The sequence below is a fragment of the Dermacentor andersoni genome, chromosome 9, assembly GCF_023375885.2.
Source record: "Dermacentor andersoni chromosome 9, qqDerAnde1_hic_scaffold, whole genome shotgun sequence".
Taxonomy (NCBI): domain Eukaryota; kingdom Metazoa; phylum Arthropoda; class Arachnida; order Ixodida; family Ixodidae; genus Dermacentor; species Dermacentor andersoni.
The window spans coordinates 72,026,689-72,044,528 of NC_092822.1; the positions used below are offsets into that span (position 1 = coordinate 72,026,689).

At 47.0% G+C, this 17,840-nt stretch overlaps 1 long non-coding RNA gene and 1 pseudogene across 1 annotated transcript in view; both read right to left on the reverse strand.

Moving 5' to 3' along the window:
* Positions 1 to 17,840, reverse strand: part of LOC129384087 (uncharacterized) — a 143,974-nt gene that overhangs the window by 12,384 nt on the left and 113,750 nt on the right. The gene's annotated exons all lie outside the window — the stretch shown is intronic.
* On the reverse strand, positions 11,809 to 17,631 carry LOC140213171 (uncharacterized; annotated as a pseudogene).

Genomic DNA, 17,840 nt, shown 5'->3' on the forward strand with positions numbered 1-17,840 from the left:
AAGCATCCCAAGATGTAGCTTCAAAACATTTTCATCATCTTTGAAACCAAGTTGGCGAATTCTTCCAGCCAAAAGGCTGTCTGCTATATTCATGTATGTCAGAAGGTGTCACAAATGCTGAAAACGTTTCGGTCTCCTCCACTAAAGGCACTTGCCAAAAGCCCTTGCAATGACCCAAGCGAGAGAATGAATGAATGAATGTATGATGTTTATTGGCGCAAGGGCCAGGTGTAGCCAAAGAGCACCAGATCCATGGTGATGAGTTCACAGTGTAGTTATGAGTACTATGAAGTTGATGTGATGTGGCTGTAAAGGCGCCTTAAATATAGTCGCTCTAAAGTGCGTAAAATCTATTTGTAATAAGATTATGTCGATGACAAATGACGTGTACTATGAGCATGAAAATCCATTGCGAAAGAATGATACAATGTAAAAAATATGTCAGAAGCTTAAATTGGCTAGGGCACTACTGCCCAGGCACGTACCCAAGGGGGGGCCCGGGGGGGCCCGGGCCCCCCCCGAAATCAAGTGGCATACCCCCCCCCCCTTCCCACCCACGCCACCACTCCTCAAACATTCCTAAAACGCGGCCAGGTCAATGTTGAGACTTGGCAGCTGTTCATCGGTCAGCATTATGCTGCCTTTTTCACTCCTTTTAGGTGGCGGTAGTTATCGGCATCTCTTGTAATGTGAAGGACGGTTTTCTCATAGATTGCGCACCCACGCTATTAACTCGAGATGCGTTCAGTTGTCACCATCTATTCAACCGTCCCGCGCATAGCTGTTGCTTTTGTTAGTTCAACCTTCTTTGTTTAGGCTGATCCTTGGACCAGGAGAGGGATGCGGCTGTTACTCAGCTGGTCTGTACTCTCATGGAGCGAATTGCGGCCGGAGAAAACGCCAGTTGCGTTTAACTTATCCCTTTGCTTCATTATTTCCTCGAGTTACGGCTCGCCGCGAGGCTGGCAGATGCGCCGGAAGCGCTGCCCGGAACCATATACACGTGATATGGGTTAGATATGGTGGGAAATAAAATAATGTTAAAGAGCGTCCATCATGAAACCCTGCAATAACCCTTAAACCCATAAGCAAGATAACTGTCGCCCGTTACCTCGTCTGTTTTTCCCTAATTGTATAGCACTTTTCGTGCAAAATTGGCAACTGGAAACAAAAATCGCAAGGAGTTGAGAAATTAAGCGATCTACTAAGGGAGAGAGCCAAGGCAACAACCAAACTGCGAACAAAAGCGAATAATAAAAAAGTTACCCGTTGTTTATGAGAATATTTATGGATCAATATCTTTTTATTTAAAAAGGAAATAGAGAAAACGCCGCCGGAAGTAGAGAACAATTGCTTGTTTTGAATGACGCTTCTACAGTTATCGGTCGAACCGCCTCACGTAGCCGCTTCTCTGCTGTGCTTATGTGGGTGCTTTTCTAACCTTTCGCGGTGAGCGCAGTACGTCTAGAATCGCAGAGTCCTGCGCTCTACGCGGTTGTATGGGACTGGCGGCCGCACAGCGTTACGCAATTCGCGGAACTGTCAAAACTGATCAACAAGGCGAAAATAACTGATATTCGAAACTATAACATGAGAAAGACTGAAGAAGCCGTAAAAAATGAACGCAGCCTGAAATCAGTAAAAAAGAAACCTGGCATAGGACAAACCATGATGTATGCACTAAAACATAAGAAGGATAATATCATCAGCAATCTCGAAGATATAGTAAAAGCAGCGGAAAAATTCTAAGCTGACCCAGTACAGTACCTCACTTAGGCACAGTAATGAACAGGATACAGAAACTCTCCTACAACTAGCGATGAGGTCAGAAGGGCCCTGCAAGACATGAAACGATGAAGAGCGGGAGGAGAAGGTGGAATACCAGTCGATTTAATCAAAGATGGAGGAGACATAATGATTGGAAAACTGGCGGCTCTTTATACGAGGTGTCTATAGACTGCAAGAGTCCCAGAAAATTGGAAGAATGCAGACATTATACTAATCTACAAAAAAAGGAGACGTTAAAGAATTGAAAAATTATAGGACCATTAGCTTGCTGCCAGTATTATATAAGATATTTACCAAAATAATCTCCAATAGAATTAGGGCAACACTGGATTTTGTCAACCAAGGGAACAGGCTGGCTTCAGGAAGAGATACTTTACAATGGATCACATCCATGTCATCAATCAGGTTATCGCGAAATCTGCAGAGTACAATAAGCCTCTCTATGTGGCTTATATAGATTACGAAAAGGCATTTGATTCAGTAGAGATACCAGCAATCGTAGAGGCACTACGTAATCAAGGAGTACAGAACGCTTACGTAAAAAGCTTGGAAAATATTGCTACATGCGTGTGGTATTTGTTTGTTTGAACGAGGTGCATAGGCGCCATCACTCCAGAAAAGAGGAGGAAGAACGAACTGGGCTCGCGGTGTGAATCTAACCGGTCAGCGCTGCAACCGTTGTTGTAAATATAATCTGTAAATAGTTTCTCGTCTTACTGACTCGTCCTTCGCGTAAGCATATCTACAGAGGTTCTACAGCTACCTTAATTCTACACAAGAAAAGCAGGGAGATACCTATAGATATAGGGGTCAGACAGGGAGACACAATTTCTCCAAAGCTATTCACTGCGTGATTAGAATTCAAGCTATGAAACTGGGAAGGCTTAGGAGTGAAGATCGACGACAAATATCTCAGCAACCTTCGGTTTGCCGATGACATTGTTCTATTCAACAACAATGCAGACGAGTTACAACAAATGATTGGCGACCTTAACAAAGAGAGTGTAAGAGTGGGGTTGAATATTATTGTGCAGAAGATTAAGATAATGATAAATAGCCGGGCAAAGGAAAAGAGATCAGGATCGCCAGTCAGCCACTAGAGACTGTGAAGGAGTACGTTTACCTAGGTGAATTAATCACAGGGAACCCTGATCATGAGAAGGAAATTCACAGAAGAATAGAAATAGGTTGGATCGCATACGGCAGACATTGCCAGCTGTTGACTGGAAGCTTACCATTATCATTGAAAAGGAAGGTGTACAATCAGTGCATTTTGCCAGTGCTGACATATGGGACAGAGACTTCAGAGCAAGTTAAGGACCGCGCAAAGAGCGATCGAACGAAGATTGCTAGGCATAACGTTGAGAGACAAAGAGAGCGGTTTGGATCAGAGAGCGAACGGGTATAGACGATATTCTAATTGACTTCAAGAGGAAAAAATGTAGCTGGGCAGGTCATGTAATTCGCCGGTTAGATAACCTTTGGACCATTAGGGCTACAGAATGGCTACCAAGAGAAGGGAAACGCAATCGAGGACGACAAAACACTAGGTGGAGCGATGAAATTAGGAAATTCGCGGGTGCTAGTTGGAATGGGTTGGCGCAGGACAGGGGTAATTGGAGATCGCAGGGAGAGGCCTTCGTCCTGCAGTGGACAAAGAACAGGCTGATGATGATGATGATGATGATGATGATGATGATGGAGGTGGTGGGCCCCCCCCGAAAAAAAATCCTGGGTACGTGCCTGCTACTGCCTCGTTAGAACCCTTGAAACACAAGGGCCTGGAGGCACGTGCTATCCAAAAATTATCACAGCGACATCCTCTGGAATAAGGACGCTCTACTTATAACATGTAGGATAACATCATTCGATAAACCGAGGACTACTTTAGTGCTAGAGAGTGGTTTGTGGCCAAGAAACATAGCGGGGTGAAGAGGGACAGAATAGCGGTATGCAAGAGGAAAATGTTTGTTTCTCTCAGCTTCGACCTCCCGACACTCCAGGAGGACGTGAAGGACGGTTAGCCTTTGAACACATCTATGAAAGGTTGGAAGTTCATTTCCATTGAGTACAAAATTATGAGTAGTACGAAATGTCTGCCCTATTCTCATACGACGGAATAGGACGCGCAGCGTATTATTTGTTTCTGTGTCCCACATGCCTTGCCAGTGGTTTCGAACTTTCTTTCGAAAGAAAGGCTTCAGATTTGCGACAGGGACAGCAGCGGTAGGATTAACAGCAGGCGATGGAATTGACGTGGCCGTCTTATCCACCGGAACGTTGCCCTCCATGCCCCAAGGCACCCAGCATATAATAGTATGCTGATTAGACAGATAAGCTTTGCACAGGTAGGAATAGAGTTCAGTAAGGACTGTATTTTTGTGCTTATAGAACTACATCAAAGCCTTCAGGATGCTTAGGGAGCACCTATATATAACTGCGTTTCGAAGTTTCCATTTCCGCATATACATCACAGGCGAAATACTACGTAGGCTTCGGCCGTAAATATACTTGATTCCCGATGTAGCACAGCGGATTCCGAGAAGCATGGACCGCCGGCTGCGTAGGATACCCCGGCATGTGCAGCGGAAGCGTCTGTGTAGAACTCTGTGCAGGAGTGCTTATACTGAAGTGCTAGAAAATGCATTCGAATTTCGACCTCTGGAGCATGCTTTGTACCTTTTAGAAAGGATACGTTACATTCTACCATCTGCCACTCCCAAGGGTACGGTAACAGCTTGGTTGGAAGCATTAAGTGATGCTGCAGGAGCGGGACATCCATTTCAACGCTAAGCGCCCTCACGCGCAGTGAAAAGGGCTGTCTTACAGAGGGAGGATTACGAAAGAGTGTAGCATATATCCTATCGTTTACGTTATGAAGGCATGGATGCTCATAATTAGGGTGTATTCTGAGAAAATATGTGAGGCTGATGTATGGTCTCTGTAAGGGGAGTGACCATTCATTTGATTCTGCATATAAGCTTTCAATCAGGATTGTTCTAAAAGCGCCAATGGCTAAGCGGATACCTAGATGGTGGACAGGATCTAGCATCTTTAGCGCACTTGGGGCTGCAGAGTGATATACCGCAGCACCGTAATCCAATCGTGACCCAATTAGGCTCTTCTAAATATTCATTAAACACTTCCTGCCCCTACCGCATGCATTCTGGGATAGAAGTATCAATGAGTTCATTGTTTTTAGACATTTTTCTTTAAGATATTTATTGTGTAGAATGAAAGTGAGCCTATAGTCAACAATAATACCTAGAAATTTGTGCTCTTTGTTGACAGCTATTTGTTGTCCACACAGTTCTAAGCAAGGATCCGTAATCAGGCCTGTATTTTTTGTAAAAAGAACACAAGAACATTTGTGAGGAATCATTTTTACAAATACCTAAAAGAACTAAAGCCAATACTGAAAGGATGGTTGAACGGTTAATTCTGTCTGCATTTTCTTATGTGAATGGCTTACATTCTTCTATTTGTTTATATTTAAGAAATGATTGGGGATAATGGGATGAACTTGACACGCTCTCAAAGTACTCCCCAAGTGTGTCTGCCTGGTCTTCCAGGGTGTCGCCCTGTGCGTTTACCAAACGGAGCGAATATGTTTGCCGCCCTCTTATCCTATTAACTCTGTTCCAGACTTTGCCCTTATCTGTATACGAGTTGATAACCAATATAAACTTCTGCCAACTCTCTCTTCTGGCCTGTCGGCGTGTTCTCCTGCCTTGGGACTTTACTTTCTTAAAGTTGATGAGATTCTCTGCAGTGACAGTAGTGCGTGGCAACCCCCATGCTTTGTTCTGTTTCCTACAAGCAATCCTACCTTCGTCGTTCCACCACGGGACACGCCGTTTGCATGCCAAACCACTTATGTCAGATATGTATTTAGATGCGGCATCTATTATGAAGGCTGTAAAATACTCCACCAGCAGCACCAATTCCTAACGAAGACATGTCAGCCAATGAGATACTAGTAAGAGTTCGGAATTTCTCCCAGTCGGCTGTATCAACCTTCCACCAAGGAGCCTGTGGGGGATATTCGTTTGCTTTAGATGTTCCTAGCAGTATGGTGAAGTGGTCGCTCCGTTAAGGGTTCTTGGTACCTTCCCGTTCAAGTTCAGCAGTGTAGACGGGGAAACTATGCTAAGGTCAATTGGAGAAAATGTTCTGTTTGCAATACAGTGATATGTAGGTTCTTTGTTATTCGGCAGACATGCACCAGCAGAAAAAAGGAAATGTTCAACAAGACGACCTCGCGCATCTATACGAGAGTCGCCCCAAAGGCAGCTGTGCGCATTGAAATCGCCAAGAACAACATAAGGTTCTGGCAATTCATCTATAAAGGACTGAAATTCATGTGTGTTTAATATTTGATGTGGGGGTATGTAAAGCGAGCAAATGGTGATGAGTTTAGGAGAATAACTCGAACCGCCACTGCGTCAAGGTGTCTTTGTAGCTTTAAAAATTGACACGTTATGTTTTTATGAATTACAATGGCAACACCACCCGATGATGCGACACCATCATCGCGATCTTTGCGAAACATAGCATCATCATCAGCCTGGTTAAGCCCACTGCAAGGCAAAGGCCTCTCCTATACTTCTCCAACTACACCTGTCATGTGCTAATTATAGCCCTGTTGTCCCTGCGAACTTCTTAATCTCATCCGCCCGCCTTACTTTCTGCCGCCCCCCGCTACGCTTCCCTTCCCTGGAATCCAGTCCGTAGCCCTTAATGACCATCGGCTATCTTTCCTCGTCAGTACATGTCCTGCCCATGGCCATTTCTTTTTCTTGATTTCAGCCAAGATGTCATTCACTCGAGTTTGTTCCCTCACCCAATCTGCTCTTTTCTTATCCCTTAACGTTACACCCATCATTATTCCTTCCAAAGCTCGTTGCGTCGTCCTCAATTTAAGCAAAACCCTTTTCGTAAGCCTCCAGGTTTCTGCCCCATACGTGAGTACTGGTAAGACACAGCTGTTTTATACCTTTTCTCTTGAGGGATAGTGGATAGAGACCTCATGCTCTGCGCCAACCCAGGCATCATATAATATGTGGACGTGCTCGGCAAGGTACGCTGCAGTTACCATAGGATGGTAAAAACTCGGATTAGCCTAAACTTGAGGAGGGAACGGAAGAAACTGGTACATAAAAAAACCGATCAATGAGTTAGCGTTAAGAGGAAAAATAAAGGAATTACGGATCAAGCTACAAAACAGGTATTCGGCTTTACCTGAGGAAGAGGACCTTAGTGTTGAAGCAATGAACGACAATCTTATGGGCATAATTAACGAGTGTACAATGGAAGTCGGTGGTAACTCCGTTAGAGATGATACCACTAAGCTATCGCGGGAGACCAAACATCTGATTAAGAAACGCCAATGTATGAAAGCCTCCAACCCTCTAGCTAGAATATACCTGGCAGAACCTTCCAAGTTAATCAACAAGCGCAAGACAGCTGACATAAGGAAGTATGGATAGAAGTCAACATGCTCTCAGGAACGGAGGGAGCCTAAAAGCAGTGAAGAAGAAACTAGGAATAGGCAAGAATCAGATGTATGCGTTAAGAGAGCAAGCCGGCAATATCATTACTAATATGGCTCAGAAAGTTCAAGTGGCTGAGGTGTTTTATAGTGCTTTATACAGTACCAGTGGCACCCATGAAGATAATGGAAGAGAGAATAGTGTAGAGGAATTTGACATCCCACAAGTAACGCCGGAAGAAGTAAAGAAAGCCTTGGGAGCCATGCAAAGGAGGAAGGCAGCTGGTGAGGATCAGGTCACAGCAGATTTGTTGAAGGATGGTGGGCAGATGGTGGGTCTCAGGAGGATACACAATGCCTCATGACCTCAAACGTACCGGAATCTTGGAAGAACGCCAACATAATCTTAATCAATACGAAAGGGAACGCCAAGGACTTGAAAAATTATAGACCGATCAGCTTACTGTCCGTTGCCTACAAAGTAATTGCCAAGGCAATCGCAAATAGAATCAGGAACGCCTTAGACTTCTGTCGACCAAAGGACCAGGCAGGATTTCGTAAAAGCTACTCAACAATAGACCATATTCACACTATCAATCAGGTAATAGAGAACTTTGAGGAATATAACCAACCCTTATATATAGCTTTCACTGATTACGAGAAAGCGTTTGATTCATTCGAAACCTCAGCAGTCTTGGAGGCATTACGGAATCCGGGTGCAGACGGGCCGTTTGTAAAGATACTGAAAGATACCTATAGTTACTTCGCTAGAGCAACTGATTCGAGAGATCGTATCTCCCTGCTCCACAGCCACCGTAGTCCTCCATAAGGAAAGCAACAAAATACCAATAAAGAAAGGCGTCAGGCACGCAGATACGATTTCTCGAATGCTATTCACAGCGTGTTTACAGGATGTATTCACAGACCTTGATTGGGAAGAATTGGGGATAAGTGTTAATGGAGAACACCTTAGTAACTTGCATAACTTGCAATTCGCTGGTGATATTGCTTTGCTGAGTAACTCAGGGGAGCAATTGTAATGCATGCTGTTAGGAATGACCTGCCGCGGTGGAGACATGCAGAGTTTTGACAGCCAGGTGCGACAGCGGCGTCGACATTTCTGGGAAGCCACCGTCATTTTCCAGTCGAACGGCGCCACAAAGTCTACAGTGCGCGCAGGACAGTGCGCCGCGTCAGCGACTCTCCGTCGCGGCAAGGCCGAGATGAGTTCGACGAACCAGGCATGTTACTGAACCCGCCACCGCCGATCTGGTCTGCCGTGAGCGGGGGAGTTCCCGAGGGAATGTATCTGGCGGCAACGTCCCGCTCGCCTTTCAGGACGCAAGACAATGGAGAACCGGCGGCCACTCTGCGAGGGTCAGCTTGGGGAATAAGAGGCGCCTGCTTTGGTCAAGACGTAAGCCCTAGCTCTGCGAAGCCCGTCTGGCCTCGGTGGGGGCAGTGAAAGCTGTGCGTACGTGTGTATGTAAGCCCTCCCGCTCAAAGGCGGCTCGGTTACGATGACTGGTCGAACGTTTTCCTGACCTAGAACGTTTCCCAGACCTAGGTAGATTTTCAGTTAGTGCATCATTTGCACTGAGAAGAGCTCTTAGATTCATTAGCGCGTGTCCCGTGTGGATGGAAAGAAGCAGATTTATGACTGGGTTGCTCGTGTGTGTTGAGGGCGACCGCCTTCTGACTTCTGTAATAAGCGTGCGTGGAACGAGTTATTAGCAGACGCACTTTTTAAGGGTTCTGCGGTGTGCGTAAGTTACGCAAGTTCAGTTTCTCAGTTCAGTTACGTTTCTTGTATGGCCTCGAGAACGACACGTGTGTAAACGTGATGGAACGTTTGCGTGCAACGCAAGCATGTGTTCGCAATAGGGACCACATAGCTAGCGCAATTGTGGTTACGTACCTGTGGAGTTGACCAGACTGTTCAGTGGCACCAGTACGTGCGATAAGTACGCCACTGTGATAGGATAAGAACCGGCTGTTCGTGAACTTAGGCTGCTTATGTTCGCGTATTGGTGGTAGAGAGCCTTCGGTTTAGTTCTGCGTAAACCTTTACTCTTGTGCAGTGCGACGGTCAGGTTTGGTCGAACTCAAGGGGAACGTCAACGTTCGCTTTGGCGACACGAAATTTTGGGACAAAATTTGGGGTTCCCAGTTGAGTGGCTTGCATTGAAATTTTGATAGGAAGCCTGGTTGGTTAACAGCTGATTCCGGGCGTTTGCACGCTGAGTGGTAATTTGTTGCCAGGATCGACCTTTCTGTGCCGGTTGTTGTGAGATGTTTTAGGGCATTCCAAGGCCGCAGTTGTTGCGGAGAGAAGCCGTATTCTAGCTCGCCAGCCATTCTCTTCCTGCCCAGCGGTTGTCAGCACTGGCCAGTCGAGATTTTTCGGGCCATGGAGGAGCTGTTGGGAATGGCCTGCCGTGGTGCAGACATGCAAAGTTTTGCCAGCCAGGTGCGACAGTGGCGTCCACATTTCTGGGAAGCCACCGTCATTCTCCAGTCGAACGGCGCCACTAAGTGTACCGTGTGCGCAGGACAATACGCCGCGTCAGCGACTCTCCGTCGTGGGAAGGCCGAGATGAGTTCGACGAACCAGGCATGTTACTGAACCCGCCACCGCCGATCTGGTCTGCCGTGAGCGGGGGAGTTCCCGAAGGAATGTATGTGGCGGCGCCGTCCCACGCGCCTTTCAGGACCCAAGACAATGGAGAACCGGCGGGCATGCTGCGAGGGTCAGCTTGGGGAATAAGAGGCGCCTCCTTTGGTCAAGGCGTAAGCCCCGAGTTCTGCGAAGCCCATCTGGCCTCGGTGGGGGCAGTGAAAGCTGTGCGTACGTGTGTGTGTGTAACTCCTCCCGCTCAAAAGCGGCTCGGTTACGATGACTGGTCGAACGTTTCCCTCACCTAGGGATCTAGGGAGCACGGAGTGTTTATAAGTGGCAGTTTGTCAGCTGCTAGTATGTGCTCGTCAGTGTGCTCGTGAGCAGTGTGCTCGTGCTCGACAAGCAGTGTGTATGGAGCTTCGTGCTCGTGAGCTGTGTGCTAGTGCTTGTATGCTGTATGCTTCGTCTTGCGGGCTCCTTTTGGGAGCCACGCTAGACTGTCGCATGTATCTCTTGTTTAAAATGTAAATACTGTAAATAAACCCTGTACGCCTAGTGCCTCCCAAGTTCCTCTCTACGACTTTCAACCCTTTCAATTGGTGGCAGCGGCGATATCGTCCGACAACTCTGACGATGCTCACTGGCCTGGACAGACAAAGCAGGAGGGTGGGTCTAAAACTAATCTGCAGAACACTAAAGTAATGTTTAACAGTTTCGGAAGAGAACAGAAATTTACGATAGGTAGCGAGGCACTCAAAGTGGTAAGGGAATACATCTACTTATGGCAGGTAGTGACCGCGTATTCGGATCATGAGACTGAAATAATCAAAAGAATAAGAATGGGCTGAGGTGCGCTTGGCACATGAACGGCAGGTCGCCATAATCTCTCAGGAGAGAAGTGTATAGCAGCTGTGTCTTACCAGTACTCACGTACGGGGCCGAAAACTGGAGGCTTACGAAAAGGGTTCTACTTAAATTGAGGACGACGCAACGAGCTATGGAAGGAATAATGATGGGTGGAACGTTCAGGGATAAGAAAAGAGCCGATTGGGTGAGGCAACAAACGCGAGTTATTGACGTCTTAGTTGAAATGAAGAAAACAAAATGGGCTTGGGCAGGACATGTAATGAGGAGGGAAGGCAACCGCTGGTCGTTAAGGGCTACGGACTGGATTCGAAGAGGAGTGAAGCGTAGCAGGGGGCGGCAGAAAGTTAGGTGGGCTGATGAGATTAAGAAGTTTGCAGGGCCTGTCTGTGCGTACCTATATCGCCACGAAGACCACATATTAGGACAATACATATGTTCGTACCTTTGTTGAATATTCTGGGTCACCTATGTGACATGCGCTAAACAGTTTCGATGGTCATCCACCTTCAGAGAGTGGAACAGCACTGAATTTTTTTCTATAACCGCCTCAGAACGTTCGGTGCCGTGCTGTATGAGTAAATATTTTGAAATGCAGCGCAAACGACTTTCAAATGAAATTGTTCGCTTGGTCTTGTCCGATAGCGATTGGTGCCGTGTCGAATTGCAGAAGGGACGCAGAATACGACAGGAGTCAGGCTACAACCAATAAAGAAAAACGGATCACCGACTAGGCGAGCGCTCACATGTGCAGCCGGCCTCAGTCGCTGCGGCGGCGCGCCTGGCGCATGACGCTTGCATGTGGCGCGTTGGCGCGTCACTGCCTTGTCGCCAGGTAACGCAATAGAGGGTGAAGCGTAACTTCATCTGTACGCATAGTTTTTAAATTTTAGCGAGAAAGAATGAAAATATATTACATTTAAGTTCACTTGACATTCTTTTTATCCGATGCTCGCGTCAGATCACGTATTGTGCGAACACTAGGCGTAACGTCTTACCTGTTGCTAGTTTTCGCCGAATGTCCCCTCTTGTTGAATTTCTTTCTCTATGGTATGTTCTTTGCATGTGCCGCAAGGGAACTAACGTTAAGTGCGGAAAACAAGTAGTGCGGCTGCTTAATCATGGGGTAGCACTTGGTGGTGACGGTTCCGAGTTTGTGGGACTGCAATCAACGAAATGCATCGGCTAGCGTTCTCTCCGGATTGGACTTCCTATGGTTGAATGTGCAGTTGCTGTGAACATTGGTGAGGTAGACTTCGCTGATGTTTGTAGTACGACTCAGTACCACGTTTACGAACATTTGCGTGTGAGTGTGGTTGTAGTGGTACACGACTTAATTGTTTGTGCGTGCCACCCTGTGATTTATGAATGATGATGTCGCCTGCTCAGCGGTCAGCTGGCATCGCCTCACCGATATCTTCGTCTTCTTATCGATACCGCAGGTAACTGTGCGCCTCGCCTCTCAATAGGTGTTCAGTTTTGCCGTATCTTTATGTTGAGCTTCCGTAACTGCTGGGATTTGGCGGCCGCCGTGGTTCCAATCGTAAGTTTGGAGCCAAGCTCACCAAACTGCAACCACATGTATTGCGGCTTCCGGCGTGGGTCGTATTGGATGTATTGCAGTATGCCTACTGACCCATTAACCAGGCTATCGGTAACCTCCATGTTGAAGGCAAGCACGTATGGTTTGTCAGTGCGCAGAATTTTATTACCTGGCAGGTTTCCATGTTCGGCTTAGGATAGTGTTTCGATCTTGCGCATTGCCTCTTTCTCCTGTTCCGTAGACCGTAGATGTGGTGGCTAGATGGGTAGGTGTGCCGTGCGCTGGGAGTGAAGCGTAGTTCAGCGCTTCTCCGCTTCATGACGAGAAACGTGGCGTTGCGGTCGGAGGCCTGTCACAAGTGGTGCGCATCGTGTGCTGCAGCGACCGTATTACACTGGAACTGCCGCACATTCAACAACGTGTTTAAACTGAAAACTGCCTTCCGAGTCACACATTAGGCAGTTAGAAACTTCTGAATGCACCAGAGCTCTGTCACTTATGAAGGTAACATGCATACCTTTTCCATCACCTGTTTCTTTCGCGGTCTGAGGAGCAAAATATATGAGCTATTACCGCTGTTTAGTTCGCTAAACATATTAAACTTGAGTCTACAAGGTGGAGCGCAAATTCTGTGTGGACGAATTAGCCCTTCAACAGTTCTTCTAGAGCGAGATAGACGAAAGTTTGCTTTGCGGAATGGATATATAATAGGTAGGGGTTGTATGCGAACGGCGATTCGTGGTGGGCTGGGCATTTTTATGTAAAGAAATGCGGAAGACAAATCAATTGGCTTCAAGGAATGTAAAATACATTCGCATAAATATTGATATTCGCACAACTGTAACCCTTTGGTTCGATTTCTGTACCCGTAGTTGGACTATTATAAACGAGACCCGCTTGCAATATTACATGGCAATGCTTCTTGACAATGCAAATAAGCTTGTTAGTGATGATAAACAAAAACAAATCCTTACGTTGTTTGATGATGTATGATGAGCGGAGTAGCCTGCAGCATAAAAAGTAATACTTGAAGAGTCATGATCATCCTATACACGTATCTTTATATGCAATAGTTGTTCAGGTAATTCTTCGGTCACACACGCAAACCAGCAACGCCTAGCTTTTACTTCAACTATAGCTTCACATATTACACTGTACTGCATCACGGCGCTCACAATGCATGCAGCGTAGTGTAAAGTACAATTTCTTTTCTCGAGTACGTTTAGGAGCTAAGTTCATGGTCGTCACAAGGAAGTGCATGCGAGCAATATATTAGAGCGATGATGCTGTTCGTAATTTCGATTTTACGCAGCTCATGACCAATCACTCCTAAACGCTTGAACTGTCGAAAGGAAACAAAAATGTTAACGCCAGCGGCAGGGCATCCGCTGGCCGTTTTGTTGTAAACCACGGCTACTGCACTACAAGCTGAATTTTTCCCACACAGGATCATTCTGTCGGCCGTTATTGAGGTGGTTCATTTCTGCACTTGTCTAAAGTACCCATTCTTCATCTGTTGAACGCGCGACATTCAGATTCTCATTTTATTTGCTTAAAGTGTGTGTATGTTCGGCTCGCTGTCTCTTCAGGATTATTTCAACAGCCGACATCGCGTCTGAACCTTGCTTGTGCTTTTTCCAGGAATTTTAATCAATATGTAAGCCGCTGCGTCAGGTAGCATCGAGAGAACAGCGTCACTCATTAGCCGCACATACGCCATCTGAATCTGCACAATCTTCCTGCCGGTTGCATGCTCGGTGGCGTGCTCCTTGAATTGGCGCTGGAAAATAACTAATGCTGTTGAAACATTTCGTTTAACGCCGCGAAGGGCAAGCTCACGTCTCTCTGATAGTTATGGGTCTCAGCGCATCGAAACCAATGATATTTTTGCCCGTAGCTTGCGTGTGTAGCCGAACTTTCAATTTGGTAGAAAGCAAGTGGTGCCCCTAGGACTTGTTTTCTTCCATGCAGGAACAGTTTCACTCTGTCCCCCAAATATTACGAGCCTGTTATTCACCAACAACGCCCACAGTCTTCACTTTGCTTCTTAAAGGTCTAAAGAAATTACAGTAACTGGGAGGACTATCTTGACTGCGAGCGCAGTGCACCGTGCCGTCAGCGTGTTAATAGACGATATAAATGACCGCTTATGAAAATTACCTATTGCAGCAAGAAACATCGCACTTTTATACACTGCTTCAGCATAACCATCTTATTTCATCTTTTACGGTCAAAACCAATTGTTTTAAATATAACAGGCGTGCAAAAACAACACACTCAGGAGCAGACCAGACGCGCTTCGCGACAGGCCTGTGACCGCAGTGCCGCTCCTGCTGTCATGATGCGGAGAAGAAAGCAACTACACTGGTCGGCTCACCTACCCATCTATCCCCCTTAACCGATACCCAATGATCCTATCCTGTGCCGTGCGTGCTACAGCCTTATTTTCGGCTACTATGGCCGTGCTTGCGTTTGTGCTAGTAGTGAGAGTCTTTGTCAGAATAGAACAAGCTGATGCCACAGGGTCAAGAAGCTTGTGCTTCCTGCTGTGTGACGAAGCGACCTTAGATCAGTGCGATTTCCTTGAGGTCTAATTCAACACCGTCCCCAATATTTGTAATTATGCTGGAGGACCTGATGTCGTTTTGCCGTACGATCTTCGTGACTGGAAAATATGAGAGATGGTGACATGCAATCGCCCTATTAAACAGAGTTTCTGTCTTGACGGGCTTGACCATCTCGGCTGTACGAATGGGGTAAGCTGGTGTAACGCCATTCTCCGCAGAGGATGACGTTTGACCTGCTGAAAGGCTGCAGGTATTTGCAAGAGATGGTGCAGGGTCACGTGTCGATTCTCTGAAGAATTTCGGCAGACATCATACTAACTTCTTTGATAATCACGCACTTGAATTCTTGAATGCATAGCAAGAGGTGTTCAATACTTTATCCTGGAGTCCGCCACACGTGTTGAGGCTAAGCTTGGATGCTGCGTGTACAGTTACTCCGCCGAATGCCCCCACTGCCTTTACTGTTGTTGACCAGGCCACATAGGCATTTACATTGTCCGAGCCAGCAGTGTTAGAGTGCCTCTTGTAGGCGTCTATGATGGTGCTCAGTAGAAATGTCGTCCCGGATGCAGCCACTCCCATGAAGATTTGCAGTGGTGGAGAGTCCGAGGTGATGGGGCGGTGGAAGACCGCTCGGACGATCTATTAATGTTTTTCATTCGTTTTCCGTATGGTCCCCTAGTACTGATCTCTGCTCATGACATTTTGGCACGTGCACATGGTGGGGCAGTGCTTAAACTGACCTTTGACTCGACCGCACCGATTCCTAAGGGATCAGAGTCGTCGTTCTCCATGACCGGCTGATGCAGTCTCAGATCAGAAAGTTGAGGAGTTGTGCCCCGTTCATTGTCATTGGGTGGGTGTAGGGGATCACAAACCCCCCAGAGTTCGTCAATGTTTACATCGCTCTGGTAGCAGGATTTTCGCTCTCAAATGAGGTACATGTTTGCCTCGTAAAGCCGCTCGAATCAGTTTTGATTTAAGATGCTTTCCTCCTTACGGAACGGATAGAAGGGCATGGAATGTTCTCCTTTGAAGTAAAGTAGTTCGTCGATGGAGTAACCGCAGTAGCGAAATATCACTCGCTGAAATTTCTTCTTGCAAGTGCAGTTGTTGAAGTCTGTAGCGAACTGCGCCATTATGATGGCTTCTATTTCATGGGCACGGTCTTCGTAGCGCTCGATCATACTCCCTTTCCAAAGATCTATGCTGGATTTGTCTAAACCTTCTTCCGCCATTTCTGCGTTAGTCTCCTCGAGGCAGGCAGTGTTTACAAAGATAATTTTGTGACTCGCCTCCGACATGTCCAGCTTGAGCAAACACCAGGCAGCCTCTTATGCAGTGAGCTCGATAGCAATGAGCATCTTTACACCCAGATGTCAGTGGCTGCGCGTAGTCGATGTCGCCGTCCACTTTCACAATTTCATGTACTACCCGGTTCAGGCTGAACGTAACTAGGTTGACTTTATTTACATATTCCACCACGTAATTGGTGGAATGTCAAGCATGATGATATGTCAATGCCAGTATATCATATGTCAAACACGATCTGAAAATTAATTGAATTTAGTATGGACGTGTCCCATGGGTTAAATTGATTCACCCACTTTTTTGGCACGGTACGGGGTAGCATTAGGGTGGGACGAGGAATACCCGCTCGAAGAACCGAAACATACTCTGCCTTGTCCGCGATACCATGATGCTCCCAGAACTGTTCCTTTGAATCGTAGCTGGTCGTTTTGAGGGTCTCATGCATGGCTTTGCTATTGCTTCAGAGGTGATTGATGTGTGTCTTCCGCGTCTTAATATTCATACTGGGGAAAGGCACTGTGACCATGTATTCCTCAATCGGCACGGAGCGGCGCTTGGTGCTATTGTGCTTGTTGCAAGTGTCGTTGTGTTGGTATACCTGCGCTCGCTCCTTCTTCAAGTACCCGGCGTCGAGGGAAAGCAGAGTGGCGGCGATTTCCAGTGTTCGCGGCTTGTACATAGATATCTCCTCTTTGGGGGTATCATAATGTCAGAGGAAAGTGAGTGCGTGTGCCGACCCGCGGTGCTGAATTTGATGCGCTTTAAGTAGTCGACGACACTATAAGGCCTGAAGGCGGATATCCGGGTATTGCGGAGTATGCCGAAAATTAGACGCAGGAGTTGGTCGAAGTAGATGGCACCGACTACTGGTGCGTCAATCACCACGTGCGCTCAATAAGTGCTGTTCATTTCTTCTACGACCACTACGCTCTCGCCAGGGCTAAGGCGGAGACGCTGAAGCAACTGTAATAGGTCGGGACAGTGCATCTCGGAGGCAGAAACGTTTAGAAATGCGGTGGCCTTACCCAAGTGGCAGATCATAGCAAACATGTGTTTCGGTTGCTTCATACAGCACTGCACGGTGTTGGGTATGCCATGCATTAAGGCCATGTTGTGCCCGACCGCTTCCTGCACAAAGACTTCCTCGAACTATTGCTTCGTTAGCGGTTCCACCGCCTTGACATTGCGGAAAGCCACAGGCGTGTCCCTATCTACTTGGGGTGGCACCTCGGAGGTCAAACTTGCGGATCTTGTTCATGGCATGCATGAAGACGGTTGGCTTTGCACTGGCGTCCACTAAGCGCTGCTCACCGATGTTATTTTGTCGGAAGGAGAGCACCTCCGCATTTTCGTCGTAAATGGTGCCCAACGGCTTCTTTCCCTCACCTGGCGCAATAGCGAGAAACTCGTCCTCGTCCAACATCAGAGTTGGTTGAGCCGGCGTCATGGCTGTTGAAATCTGTGCATTCCGAGCGAAACTCGATGTCGTCCTGCGCGTCCGCATTTATAATATCAACCAAACGGACCAAGCCGCACTTGATGTTGTAGTGCTTGTATATCATGTACCTTGTACAGCGTGCACACAGCACCCTGTGCCACGGCAGCACATTACATTGTCTCAATGCCACGCCAAGTACCTCGTCTCCGCTAGCATCC